This window comes from Macaca fascicularis, chromosome 5 (assembly GCF_037993035.2).
Source record: "Macaca fascicularis isolate 582-1 chromosome 5, T2T-MFA8v1.1".
Lineage (NCBI taxonomy): Eukaryota > Metazoa > Chordata > Mammalia > Primates > Cercopithecidae > Macaca > Macaca fascicularis.
This window is the reverse complement of record NC_088379.1, coordinates 16,295,060-16,307,659: the sequence shown is the minus strand read 5'-3', so window position 1 is coordinate 16,307,659 and position 12,600 is coordinate 16,295,060. Positions and strand designations below refer to the sequence as shown.

General features: G+C 39.5%; 1 long non-coding RNA gene across 2 annotated transcripts in view; it reads left to right on the top strand.

Annotated features, from left to right (window-relative positions):
* The window catches only part of LOC102135436 (uncharacterized), a 247,604-nt gene that overhangs the window by 23,472 nt on the left and 211,532 nt on the right, over window positions 1–12,600 (top strand). The window lies entirely within an intron of this gene.

Below are 12,600 nucleotides of genomic sequence, written 5' to 3'. Positions count from 1 at the left end.
CTCCAGGGATATGAGCACAGAGGAAAGGCCATCTGAGGATATGGCAAGAAGTCAGCCATCTACAAGCCAAGAAGAGAGGCTTCAGGAGAAACCAACCTGCTGGCCTTGAGATCTTAAACTTCCAGGCTCCAGAAATGTTAACCAATACATTTCTGTTGTTTCAGCCAGCCAGTCTATGGTATTTTGTTATGGCAGCCCTAGCAACTTATATAAGAATATTCACACAGACTATCCAAACCTGGAGAGAAGCGAACTTAATATCTTTTTCTTCTTATACTTGAAACAGTGAGAAAAGCTGCAAGGGCAAGTCTAATGACAAATGGAAGGCAAAGAGGTCCCAAAGAGTGATGTGCTCTGATGCCGTGAGGACTCTGAGGCTCCATGCTGAATCAAAGCAATGAAGCCAGAGGCATTCCTCTCCCTGCTGGGAATAACCCCCAGCCCACCAAGTAAGTAAACACTGGAAGAGGGCATTGAACACAGTGTCAGAAGAGAGAGGAGCCGACAGGGATCCCAAGGGTGTCACATCTAATAGAACCTTGCACTTTGGTCAACTGAGCTTCCCTGACCCTCTCCTGCAACCGTCACCATCCTGAAAAGATACACCAAAAGGAACACACAGTAGCTATCCTCAAAGATGCATGTTGAGGAGAAACTATTAGTCTTAAAAGTCACATTGGAACAAAGAGAAGCACTGTTAAGAACTAGTCAGTAAGAGCAAGATGGAAAAAAAAGATAAGAATAAAAAAAGTATGACAACTATAGAAATAAGCTACAAGAAAAAGTAAAGAAAAAGAAAGTTTCATCCAAAATATAGAGAATTCAGTCTAGAAGAAAACATAACCCAAGGAACCAAAGGCAATTCCCCATGTGTTTCTAGTTATTGAGCAACTGGGTAAAAGTGTGAATTCAATAAAAACAAATGCTCAAAGATGAGCTACTAAAGCAATGGAACATGATGCAGAGGGACATTGCAGCCCTAAGGAAGAAAAATGGTAGAATAACATGCTTTCAATACAGAACTAAAAAATAAAATTAAAAAACTAAAGAAGGGAAGAGACATCACTGAAAATTTAATTATTGAAAATACAAAAAGGCTTGAAAACAGCACCAATGAAGGTGGATTAAAAAGAGCAAGAAAAGTAACTGGATAGATGCTGATAGGGCAGAAAAAGATAAATCTAACAATTATTCAATTCATTTAGCAAATATTATAGAGTGCATCCGTGAGATCAATGCATTTACAGACAATAAACATAGACAGGCCAACATGTCACATGATGATAAGCGCCAAGGAGAAACAGAAAGCAAAGGAAAGTTGGAGAGGACAGTGGTGGGGCTGTAGCTATTTTATAAAGATGTTCAGAGAAGGCCTCATGGGGCAACTCTGGAGGTGAGACCTGAATGAAGTGAGGGCACCAGCCCGCAGGCATTTAGGGAAAGTGAGTTCCAGGAAAAAGGAACACAAATGCAAAGGCCTAGGTGAGAACATGCCTGATACATTTGGGATCTTCATGGGGGCCATTGTGAAGGGAACAGAGAATGGGGAAGGTGCTAGGAGATGAGGCCAGAGAAGTGGAAGGAGCCAGATGAGCATTGCCTTATAGGCCATGGCAGGGGTTGGGTATGAATTCCATAGAATGCTTTGAATGGAAAAGGATAGGGTCACTGTGGATGAATTGTTGAATTGAGACTGTTGTGAAGTGAGAGGGTGTGCAGAGAGAGCAGTTTGAGATTGTTGCAGTAAATGAAGCAAGAAATGATGGTGGGATAGAGCGGGGCAGAGGGGAGGTTGGTGAGAAGCAGTCACATTCTGGATCTGTTGAAGCTCCGGAGAGATCAGAGGATTTGTAGGATCAGATATGGAGTCTGAAAGAAGGGGAGGAACCAAGCAAGGGTAACTGCAAAGGTTTTGGCCTTAGAATTTGGAAGGATAAAGTCCCGATTTATGAAACTGGGGAGATTCTGGTAGTAGCAGGTTTGTGATGGTAACCAAAGTTTGGATTTGGGTGTGTTAAATTTGTGCATAATTGAAGTGAAGATATGGGAGGTGGTTAGATGTACAATTCTGGAATTTTGAGAGATGCTTTGGCTTAAAGATACAAATTTGTGAGTTATCAGTGCATAATTGAAGTCTTTGAAGTGGAGAACCTAGCAAATAGAACAGAAAAATTATTCAAAGATATAATGAAATAAAAAATTCATGACTCTGCAGATTAACAGAACTAGCTCTGCTTCAAAACAATTTAATGGAGAGCCGCTAAGCAGAGAGGGCCTGCAATGTGGAGACATATCCTGGTTTAGTTGCTGAACTTCCAAGAAAAATAATGAGCTCTTCAGGCATCCCGGAAGAATAAGTAAGTCGCAGAAGCAGGAGACAAGAAGACTGATCACAGCATTAATTCAGTAGTTAAAGGTAATAGACCAATGTCTACATTTTTTTTTCCTTTTTTTTTTTTTTCGAGATGCAGTCTTGCTCTGTTGCCCAGGCTGGAGTGCAGTGGCATGATCTTGGCTCACTGCAACCTCTGCCCCCTGGGTTCAAGCAATTCTCTTGCCTCAGCCTCCCAAGTAGCTGGGACTACAGGCAAGTGCCACCATGCCAGGCTAATTTTTTGTATTTTTAGTAGAGATGGGTTTCACCAAGTTAGCCAGGATGGCCTCGATCTCCTGACCTTGTGATCTCCCCACCTCAGCCTCCCAAAGTGCTAGAATTACAGGTGTGAGCCACTGTACCCAGTCCAATGTTTACATTTTTTGGAGGAATTGTGATTCAGTAATATCAGTTATAACCAAGATGTTGTTCAAGAATAGGACAACAGGCAGATATTCTTAAATAACTCATATAAATCAGGAAATATTGCACCCTTGAGCTCTTACTGGGAAAAAAAACACTTAAAAATGAAATCAGGCCACTTAAGAGATCAATCAAAACACAGCAGTGAGGAATGGAGGATGTGGTAAGAGTGAACATTGAATCCGTTTAAATATAAGCCTAATACTAAAAAATTGTGAGAATTATTGCTACAAAGCAGAATGCAAATACTACAGTTCTGACAGTGTAAAATGATGCTCTAGCTAACGAAAATTGGGAGGTGGCGGGAGGTTTGGAGGGAGGAAGCATGAGAGTGCTAATGGCTTCATTGCTCACAGGAGCCAATCAATGCTGCGTAAAATTGAAACTTATTAGCTTAAAATTCTGATGTTATTATCTAACATCAGAAGTGTTTTTAAATATCTATTATAGTAAAGAAACATTTTAAGATTAGCAATTCCTTCCATTTCATTTTAACTTTTTTTGTTTTGGTAAATTCAAGTAAACATTCAATAAAAATACTGCTTATAGCATGATTCTATTTTTAGAAGTGGATATATCAATCTATTCTCCATCTGTATTTATAGATAGGAAAATATGTGGAACAATATTTATCTAGAATATTGATGGTTAGTTTTGGGTGAGATCATTTGAAATGATTTTTAATTTGTTGGGAATATTTTTTTTATGTTTTTCTGAATTGCTTGAGTTCACAACAAGTGTATATTTTATTTACAAAAATAATATATATACACATAAATATATATTTTATATACAAATATATAAATATTTTTTATGTATTTTACAAATATTTTATATATTTATATATTTGTATACACAAATATATATACAAATATTTTATAAATACAAAAATATATAATATTTTATATATATATATTTTTATATATATGTAAAAGTAACCATGAGAGATTGTTTGTGGGCGGCTCCCAGAAGGAGTGAGAAAAAATATTACTGTGGAAGACCTCTTGGAAGAGGGGCTTTAAAGAGAGCATTTCCCATTGGGAAATACCTGGATGGACCTAAGGAAAGGAAAAATATATGAGGCTATGGAACCACATAGGGAAAGCCTGGGCAAAGATACTTATTATTCGAGGAGTAAAGAAAGCCTCCTTATATTCATCACCCATTATGTGCTACCTCTTGCGAGGTAAAGGCTATTATCCCCATATGTAGTAAAGGGTTAATTCAGCAGACTTGGTGTGTACAAACCCTGCACATTCCGAAGAAAGGACTGGCCCTTGGCTAGCTCCTGAGAGGTATCCTCTGCACCGCTGGAATATCCTGCCTAGTAAAAGTGTCTTCGTATGACTGAAGCTTTAGCCCCATAGCAGATAGTTTAGGTTGCTTATGCTGACAATGTGATTTAAAGTGAGCACCTGTTTTTGTTCACCTGAGGTCTAGCTTGCATCAGTTTGACCTCTGTGGGTGCTGAAGACTGAGTAGTTAAGATCAGTCACATGAACTCTCCATGCTGACGTGACTGACCTCAAATAAAAACCCTGGACACCAAGGCTTGGCTGAGAGTCTCCGGTTTTGGCAAAGTTTTGTGCGTGTTGTCACACATCATTTCTTGGAGAATTAAGTGCTGTCAGTATGATTCCACTGGGAGAGGACAATAGGAACCTTGTACTTGTTTCTCTGGGACTCTTTTCTATGTACCTTTTCCTTTGGTGATTTTGATCTGTATCCTTTCACTGTAACAAGCCATGAGTATAAAAGTTTTTTTTCGGAAATTTTTTAGTCCTTCTAGTGAGTCATTGAATCTGAAGGTGGTCTTAAAGACCTCCCACGGAACTCCACTTTACATATGAACTAAAGCTCAGAGGATTTATGTGACTAGCTTATGATCACACAACCAGTAAACAAAAGAACCAGGGCTGAAACCTAAATCTTCCTGGCTATACAGCCTTACTTTTATCTCTGCAACAGAGGTTTTCAAACTATGTTTTTATTTTTAGCAGCATAATGCTTTGGGATGGGTGTACAAAAAAAAAGTAACAAGATTCCCAATATGCAAATTAAGAAGTAGAACAATACAGTATTGTTGTTGAAGTGTGGGTGGATGGTGGCCACATGTCATTTGGCCCACCTCCTATCCCTGAAATGGAACCCATTAACCTCATTAGAATCCTCTGGAAAAATGGATATTGGGAAATGCACCCTGGATTGTGTCATTTAAAAACACTAGAGTGAAACTATTTTCTCAGGACCAGTCCTTACACTCCAAGATGCTGTTCTGTGGAAGCTAAATGGAGCCTGGGCTATTTGGATTCTGTAATTCCAAATTGGTCTATTGATAAATCCAATATTGACTTGACAGCCTCTAAAGCTTCATCATGCCAAGCTAGATCTTTGGAAACAAGGCTGGAAATCCACTCCAGGCACATTTGCTACCTTTAGATCATCCTCCCTCATCAGCCTTTTCTCACTGACTAACTCCTCCATGGCCATCTCGGGCTTCATGTGATCCTGGAAGTTGCTCCTGACCCCTCAAGTCGTAGCTCAGTGAACCCTCTGCTTAGGATGATGAACTGTTCTGGTTTGCCTGAGGCTGTCCCAGTTTTACCACTGCAAGCTCCATATTCCAGGAAACGCCTCACTCTCACATAAACAGGATTTTTTTTTTTTTTTTACCCTACTTCACTCTTCTGTAGCAGTGCCCCTCAAATTTGAAAAACATGAGTCACAAAGGATCTGAAAATGTAGACTTTGATTCGGTAGGGACAATGAGGCCTGAGATTTTGCATTTTTAACAAGCTCCCAGGTGCTGTTGCTGCTATGGTCCTGCTGGTGTCAGGACCACACTTTGAGTGGCAAGGGATAGGGACACACTTTGCTTTCTCTGTCTCGGCGATCATTGCATTTGATTGTAATTTTCTGTGTGTTGATTTTCCCCACTAACTCGTCAGTTCCCCCAAAGAAAGGAACAGTATCCGAAGCACCTGTATTCCCAATACTACTAGGATGCCCAGCACAAAGTAGGTGTTCAAAAGATTCCCTTTGGGCTAGAAGAAAAGAGAGTAGAATTCGTTAAGAGGGGCCCAGATTTGTGCTTGAGGACCAGCCAGGACCAGTAACTAAAGAACAATTGACTAAAGACTTTTGTGTGGAATGAGTAAGGAATTGGGGTAAGGATTTTTGAGTCTAGTTTGATGTTATGCCCCTAAGGAGATCACTGGCACGTGTGACCAGAGGGAGCACATGGGTCTGAAATGGAATGCCTTAACCTCATTCAAATCTTCTGGAAAAATGCCTGTTGGCAAATGCACTCTGGATTTTGTCATTTAAAAACACTAGAGTGAAAACTATTTTCTCAGGACCAGTCCTCACACTCCAAGATGCTGCTTTGTGGAAGCCAAAGGGAGAGTGGAGTATTGAAATTCTGTAATTCCAGTCTGGCCTACTGATAAATTCAATATTGACTTGATTTGTGTTAGGTAGAATCAACAGTGCCTCAGTGAGATGGCCTATTCAACAGAGGAGGAGAAACACTCTGAGAAGTTAAGCAACTTGTCCAAGATCACACAGAGAGTAAGCTGGACAGAGCTGAATACAATTGTATGATTCCTAATGAGAGCTCTTTCAACTACAACACAGCAAATCCCAGAGTAAAAAACAAAACAAAACAAAAAACTATTGTGTGCCAGGCAGGGGGAATGTAGTTTTGTCCCCAGTTGCAGCATTTTCAGAGTATCTGGGAAATAACATTGTTCCCCTCACAAACAGAACTATCAAAGATTGAAAAAATTCAACTTCACAGACTCCTAAAAGAAATGGTGGTTTGGCCAATGACCTCTGAATTGAGCTGATTGAATCTGCACTAGGCATTGCCTGGAGCCGGCAGGACTGTAGCCTGACATAATTCTTCATCTACTCAAGTTATAAAGGGGGAAGCAAGGTTGCCCCTTATCTGAGAATCCCCCTTATTTGAAGGATTTTGACTAGCCCTTGATGGTAATTAAATTGTTTTTAGGGCCTAATGCATAATATGTAATGTTTGCTTTCTAATGACCACCAGATGGTTTTTCAATGCTAATGAGGGGTGTATAATGACTCCCAGATTCCTAATAGAAGCTGTAGAAGTCAGATGCTGTCAACCGAATGGATTCTCTGGGCAGAGTTAGCACTCCTCAGGGCTGGTCACCAAGCCTGGACTTAGGCAGAATTGGGATAGGGATTTTCCATACTTGTTGGTATTCACTGTTGGCTCTTGGCAATGAGGACATGCTTAGATGACATCCACCTTGGACATTAGCACATAGTAGGTACTAGATGGAGCTTGCGTGTCGAATTCATCAAAAGATGTCATAGATGGAATAGATCTTACAGTACAGGTTTGCCCACTTTTAATTAGTGTCAGAATCTCCCTGTATGATTTAAAAAATAACTTTCCTTTTTTAACTTTTATTATAAGTTATAGATCTGCAGAAAAATTAAAACTCATAGATTAGCAAAAAGAACAAAAGGAAGAAAGAATGAAAGGAAAGAAGAAGTAATGAAGAGAAGAGTAGAAAGAAGAATTTTAAAAAGGGGGAAAAAGCCATTTATAGGCTTACTGTATCTAGATCAATTTACCTAAATCTGGTTTGGCTAAAACAAGTTTCTCTATGAATCATTTGCCAATTTACATTTTTCTAAAATTAAATCCTCTGTGCATCTTTTTGGAGCTTACTCTTTGTCCTTGCATCTTTTTGGCATGTAAGTATTCCTAACAAAAAGGCACTTCTCACTTAAAAGCAATTCAAACTTATTTTTGTCTATCAAATTAGGATTTGTCAAAATTGCAATGTTTTATAAATAATAAGACACATTTGAAAGGGGGATGATCTTAGCAAATTATCAGTAGATATTTGGAGAAGTGATGTTTAGGAAAACCGGTTTTAGGTGAAGTGGCTCTTACTGTACCCATTACCTATCTTTGACCGATCTCCATATTTGGTCTCTGTCTAGTCCTTTTGACATGAGTCTACTCATGTCAGTATAGACAAAGGAGATTATCTACACATGCACACATATACACGTGTATATATGCACACACACATATACACACATCACACACATATATGTATGCATATATACACATGTATGTATATATACATGTATGTATATATACATATAAAATGTATGTATGTACATACATATGAAATACACATATATGTATGTTTCATTAGATACAGTACATTAAATATGCCTTATATGTATATTCTATACAGTGATATTTAAACAAAAATGAGATTTTAATTTAAAACCTACTCAATAATGGAAACAATATATCACTAGAAATTCTGTAACATTAAATACCTAAATAGTATTTGATTCCATTGATAGGTTATTGTTGGATATTGAAGTTATTCCCAGTGCTCCTCTATTACAAACAGCATGCTCCATGGCTTGCTTCCCTTTTTGCTCCTAGCAATATATCTCAAACATCATTTTTTTTTTTTTGAGGCAGAGTTTCACTCTGTCGCCCAGACTGGAGTGCAGTGGCATGATCTCCACTCACTGCAAGCTCCGCCTCCCGGGTTTACGCCATTCTCCTGCCTCAGCCTCCCGAGTAGCTGGGACTACAGGCGCCTGCCACCTTGCCCGGCTAATTTTTTGTATTTTTAGTAGAGATGGGGGTTTCACTGTGTTAGCCAGGATGGTCTCGATCTCCTGACCTCGTGATCCGCCCACCTCGGCCTCCCAAAGTGCTGGGATTACAAGTGTGAGCCACCTCGCCCGGCCCAAACATCTTTCATGACAGTATGGATAGATGATTCTTCTGGACAATTACATAGTTTTTTACAAAATGGATATGCCATATTCTTTCAAAACTGCTCCATAGTCTTTGGGGCTCAACTTGTGCGTGCATATGTAGTATTTCCTCGGATTAAATTCCTAGAGGTTGTATGCAAACTTTTAAAACTTCTGATATATACATCTCTAAATTTTCCCCCAGAAACATTGTGCCAATTTATATGTCCACCAGTGGGATATGATAGTGCCTATGTCCTTTCACTGATCTCAACTCGGGGCTATCCTTTCTTTCTTTTTCCTTTAATTCCCAAAATAATAATGCTCGTACTAAAAAAGAAAAATAAAAAAACAAACCAATAATGAAAAATTATGCAGAGAAAAAAAAGGATAAAATCTTCTTTCTCTGTATCTGTTTCACTGATCCTCCCATCCAGTTTCTCTACCAAGAGGGACTTCTGTTAAAATTTGGTGAGCATCCTTCTAGAACAACTCTATGCATTTAGATTGCATGTACTTGGTCATAAATGGAATCAGACTATGTACACACACACACACACACACACATACACACACACACTATATTGCTCGCTTTTCTTTTTTCACCTCACAATATATCACAAACGTCTTTCCATAACAATAAGTACCACTCTTGTTCAAAAGAATCAAGATGAGTCTACACATGTCAGTGTAGACATGATTCATCTTGATTCTTTTGAACAATCACATAGTATTTAAAGAAAAAAATGTGTCACAATCTTTTAAAATTATTCCTTATTAATGGACGTTTAGCTCCTATATATTCACAATTTCTAATATTTTTAAAAAATTGGTCCATTTGATAAATGAGAAAATGATGTTATTTCTATCTTAATACACATTTCCATGATTTCTAATTTGGCTAAACATTTCTCATATACTCATTGACCATTTGTATTTCGTTTGCAGATTGCCCAGCTACATGTTGAAGCAGATTCTGCTCGTGCTCCCTAATACCTGGATTAGACATTTCTAAGAGTGTGCTTGACTGCATTTTCTAGGTCTTTTGCTTCTAAGTAGGGCCAAGTGGCTGTTGCTTATCAATTGAATGAGAGCAGAGGAAATGTATGTCACTTCCAGGCTGAGATGGTTAAGAATGTGTCCTGAAATATGGAGGAGTTGCATGCTGGAAAGACCCTGGGTTCCTGAATTACTGCATGGAGCCAAGGCCCCTATATCCACTTACAATGATCTATGATAGAAGCAGGAAATAAACTCAGTGTTAAGCCACTGAGATTTGGGCTTGTTTATTACAGGAACTAATATTGCTTACCCTGAAAAATATATGGATAGGTGGCCGGGTACGGTGGCTCATGTCTGTAATCCCAGCACTTTGGGAGGCCAAGGTGGGTGAATCACAAGATCAGGAGTTCAAGACCAGCTTGGCCAACATAGTGAAACCCCATCTCTACTAAAAACACACACACACACAAATTAGCCATGCATGGTGTCGGGCGCTTGTAGTCCCAGCTACTTGGAGGCTGACGCAGGAGAATGCTTGAACCCGGGAGGCGGAGGTTGCAGTGAGCCTAGATGGTGCCACTGCACTCCAGCCTGGGTGACACAGCAAGACTCTGCCTCAAAAAAAAAAAAAAAATATATATATATATATATATATATATGAGAATAGGCTTATTTTTATCTTCAAAAAATTTTCCCCACCATCAAATTATAGTTTTAGTGTTTAGGAATAAACGTGTTTAAATTCAATAGCCTCAGGGCATTTTCACTGTTTTGCCTGCTGGGAATATTTCTCCTACAAAGTTGGCTGGCTCCTTTTCATCTTTCCAGCCTCAGTTTAATTATCACCAACTCAGAGAGGCCATCTTTGACCACCAGTCTAATAAAGCAGCCTCCCCATGCCTTAGTCTGGTCATAGAGAGATGGCTTGCTTCATAGCACTGTCAGCAATTTTTGCTTCCACATTTACCTATGTGTTTACGTTTGTCTCCTGCTCTGCATGGTCAATCCTTCAAGGAAGTGACAGTTACAAAGGTGCTCTCACTGTGTATCAAGCACTTAGTAGAAGGTTTGTCTTAGAGTAGGTACTCAGGAAACATTTGTTGAGAACTGAATGATTTACAACATCCTCTACATACATTAAAAAAGTACTGCACATAGGTATGAGTCCTAGACAGTGCTTGGTATACAGATGGACTTGTTGATTTCCTGTAGTAATTCCATGAGTTCCAGGAATTTGGGGCCCATGGATTAAAGGCATTGGTGTGGTTAGACAGACTTACTTAGCAAATTGCAAAATTGAGACGCAGAGAGAATTGACTTGTCCAAGATTACCAAGAGAGTGATTACTTAGCCAGGACTAGATTCTAAGTTTTCTAATACCTACAACAGTACAGTGCAGTGGTTAAAACAGGCAGTGTAGATACTTGACTCCAAACTCCCAGCTCTGCCACTTACTTGTCACGTGGCCTTTAGTAACTTGTCTAAATCTCTGTCTTCCCCTCTTTGTGAAAAGGGGACAGTAGTACCTCAGTGTACCTGGGAAGTTTAAATAGGTAATAGTCAACCTTCCTAGCTGTGGGTTCTACATTTGTGGATTCAACCAACTGCAGCTCAAAAATACTCAGAAAAAAATTTCACACAGTTTCCAAAAGAAAACTTGAATTTGCTGTGCACTGAGTACTACGTTGAATCCCGGTGAATGAAGTGGTATGTTAGCATTGTATTAGGTATTATCAGTAATCTAGAGAAGAGATGCTTTAAGGTATACAAGAGGATGTGCATAGGTTATATGCAAATACTATGGCATTTTATATAAGCAACCTCAGCATCTGCAGAGTTTGGTATCTGAGGGGGTTCCTGACATGCACAGATACCAAGGAACGACTGTGTATGTAAGGTAATTGTGATGAAAGTGTTCCTCTCTGAAATGATAGTCAATAAAAGAAAATAATGATTCTAATAGTTTATATTAGATAGCTTTACTCATCATTATTCACTTACTGATCCCCTTTTTGTTTTGTGCCAGATTCTTGCCAAGTGCTGAGAAAACAAACATATGTAAGATGCTATCTCTACCCTGCAGAGGTTCAGGGTCTGGTGGTCTGAGAAAGACTCATGAGCAGGCTGTTATACTAATGCAGACCCGATGCTGTGTTCAGGTGCACAAAGGGAGTGACAGGCTCCGTCTGAGGGGCACTGGAGGGTAGAGAGTACATTCCTTGTCTTCCCTCTCTAGAGAGTGAGTACCTGTGTTTCTACATATGCATAAAGCATTCTAGGTGACTGAAATAAGCAGCAGAAGTACATAAAGGCCCAGACTTGACAGGATGTAGTGATTCGAGGGGACCTGAAAGTTTGGAAACTCTATGTACCTCTTTCCTCACAGACTCCTATGTCCTTTCTTCACATCATGGCCGTACCAAGCAGTTCTCAGACTTGAGTGTGCATCAGTATCTCTTGGAAGGCTTGTTGAAACACACATTGCTGGACCCCAATCCCAGAGTTTCTCCTTCAGAAGGCTGGGGTTGGGGCTTGATATTTTGCATCTCTTCCCTGGTAATGCTGATGCTGCTTGCCAGGAAACCACACTTTGAGAACCGCTGGTCTACCACAGCAGCTCTCGTCCTGGCAGCAAATTAGAATCATCAGGGGAACTTCAAAAAATAGCAGTGCCAGGGCCCTGTCTCCCACATATTTCATTTCAATTGATCTAGGGTGGTTCTTATAGGCATATTTTTGTTTGGTTTTCCTTTTAATAGACTTTTTAAAATAGCAGTTTTAGGTTCACAGTAAAATTGAGGGGAAGCTACAGAGATTTCCAATAACTCTCTTCCTCCACACACGCACAGCTTCCCCCACTATTAACATCCCCCACCAGAGTGTGCATTTGTTACAGTTGACAAATTTACAATGACACATTATTGTCACCCAAAGTCCAGCATTTGCATTGGGGTTCACTCTTGGTGTTGTACCTGCTATGAGTTTGGACAAAGATGCAATCATATGTATCCACAATTATAATAGCA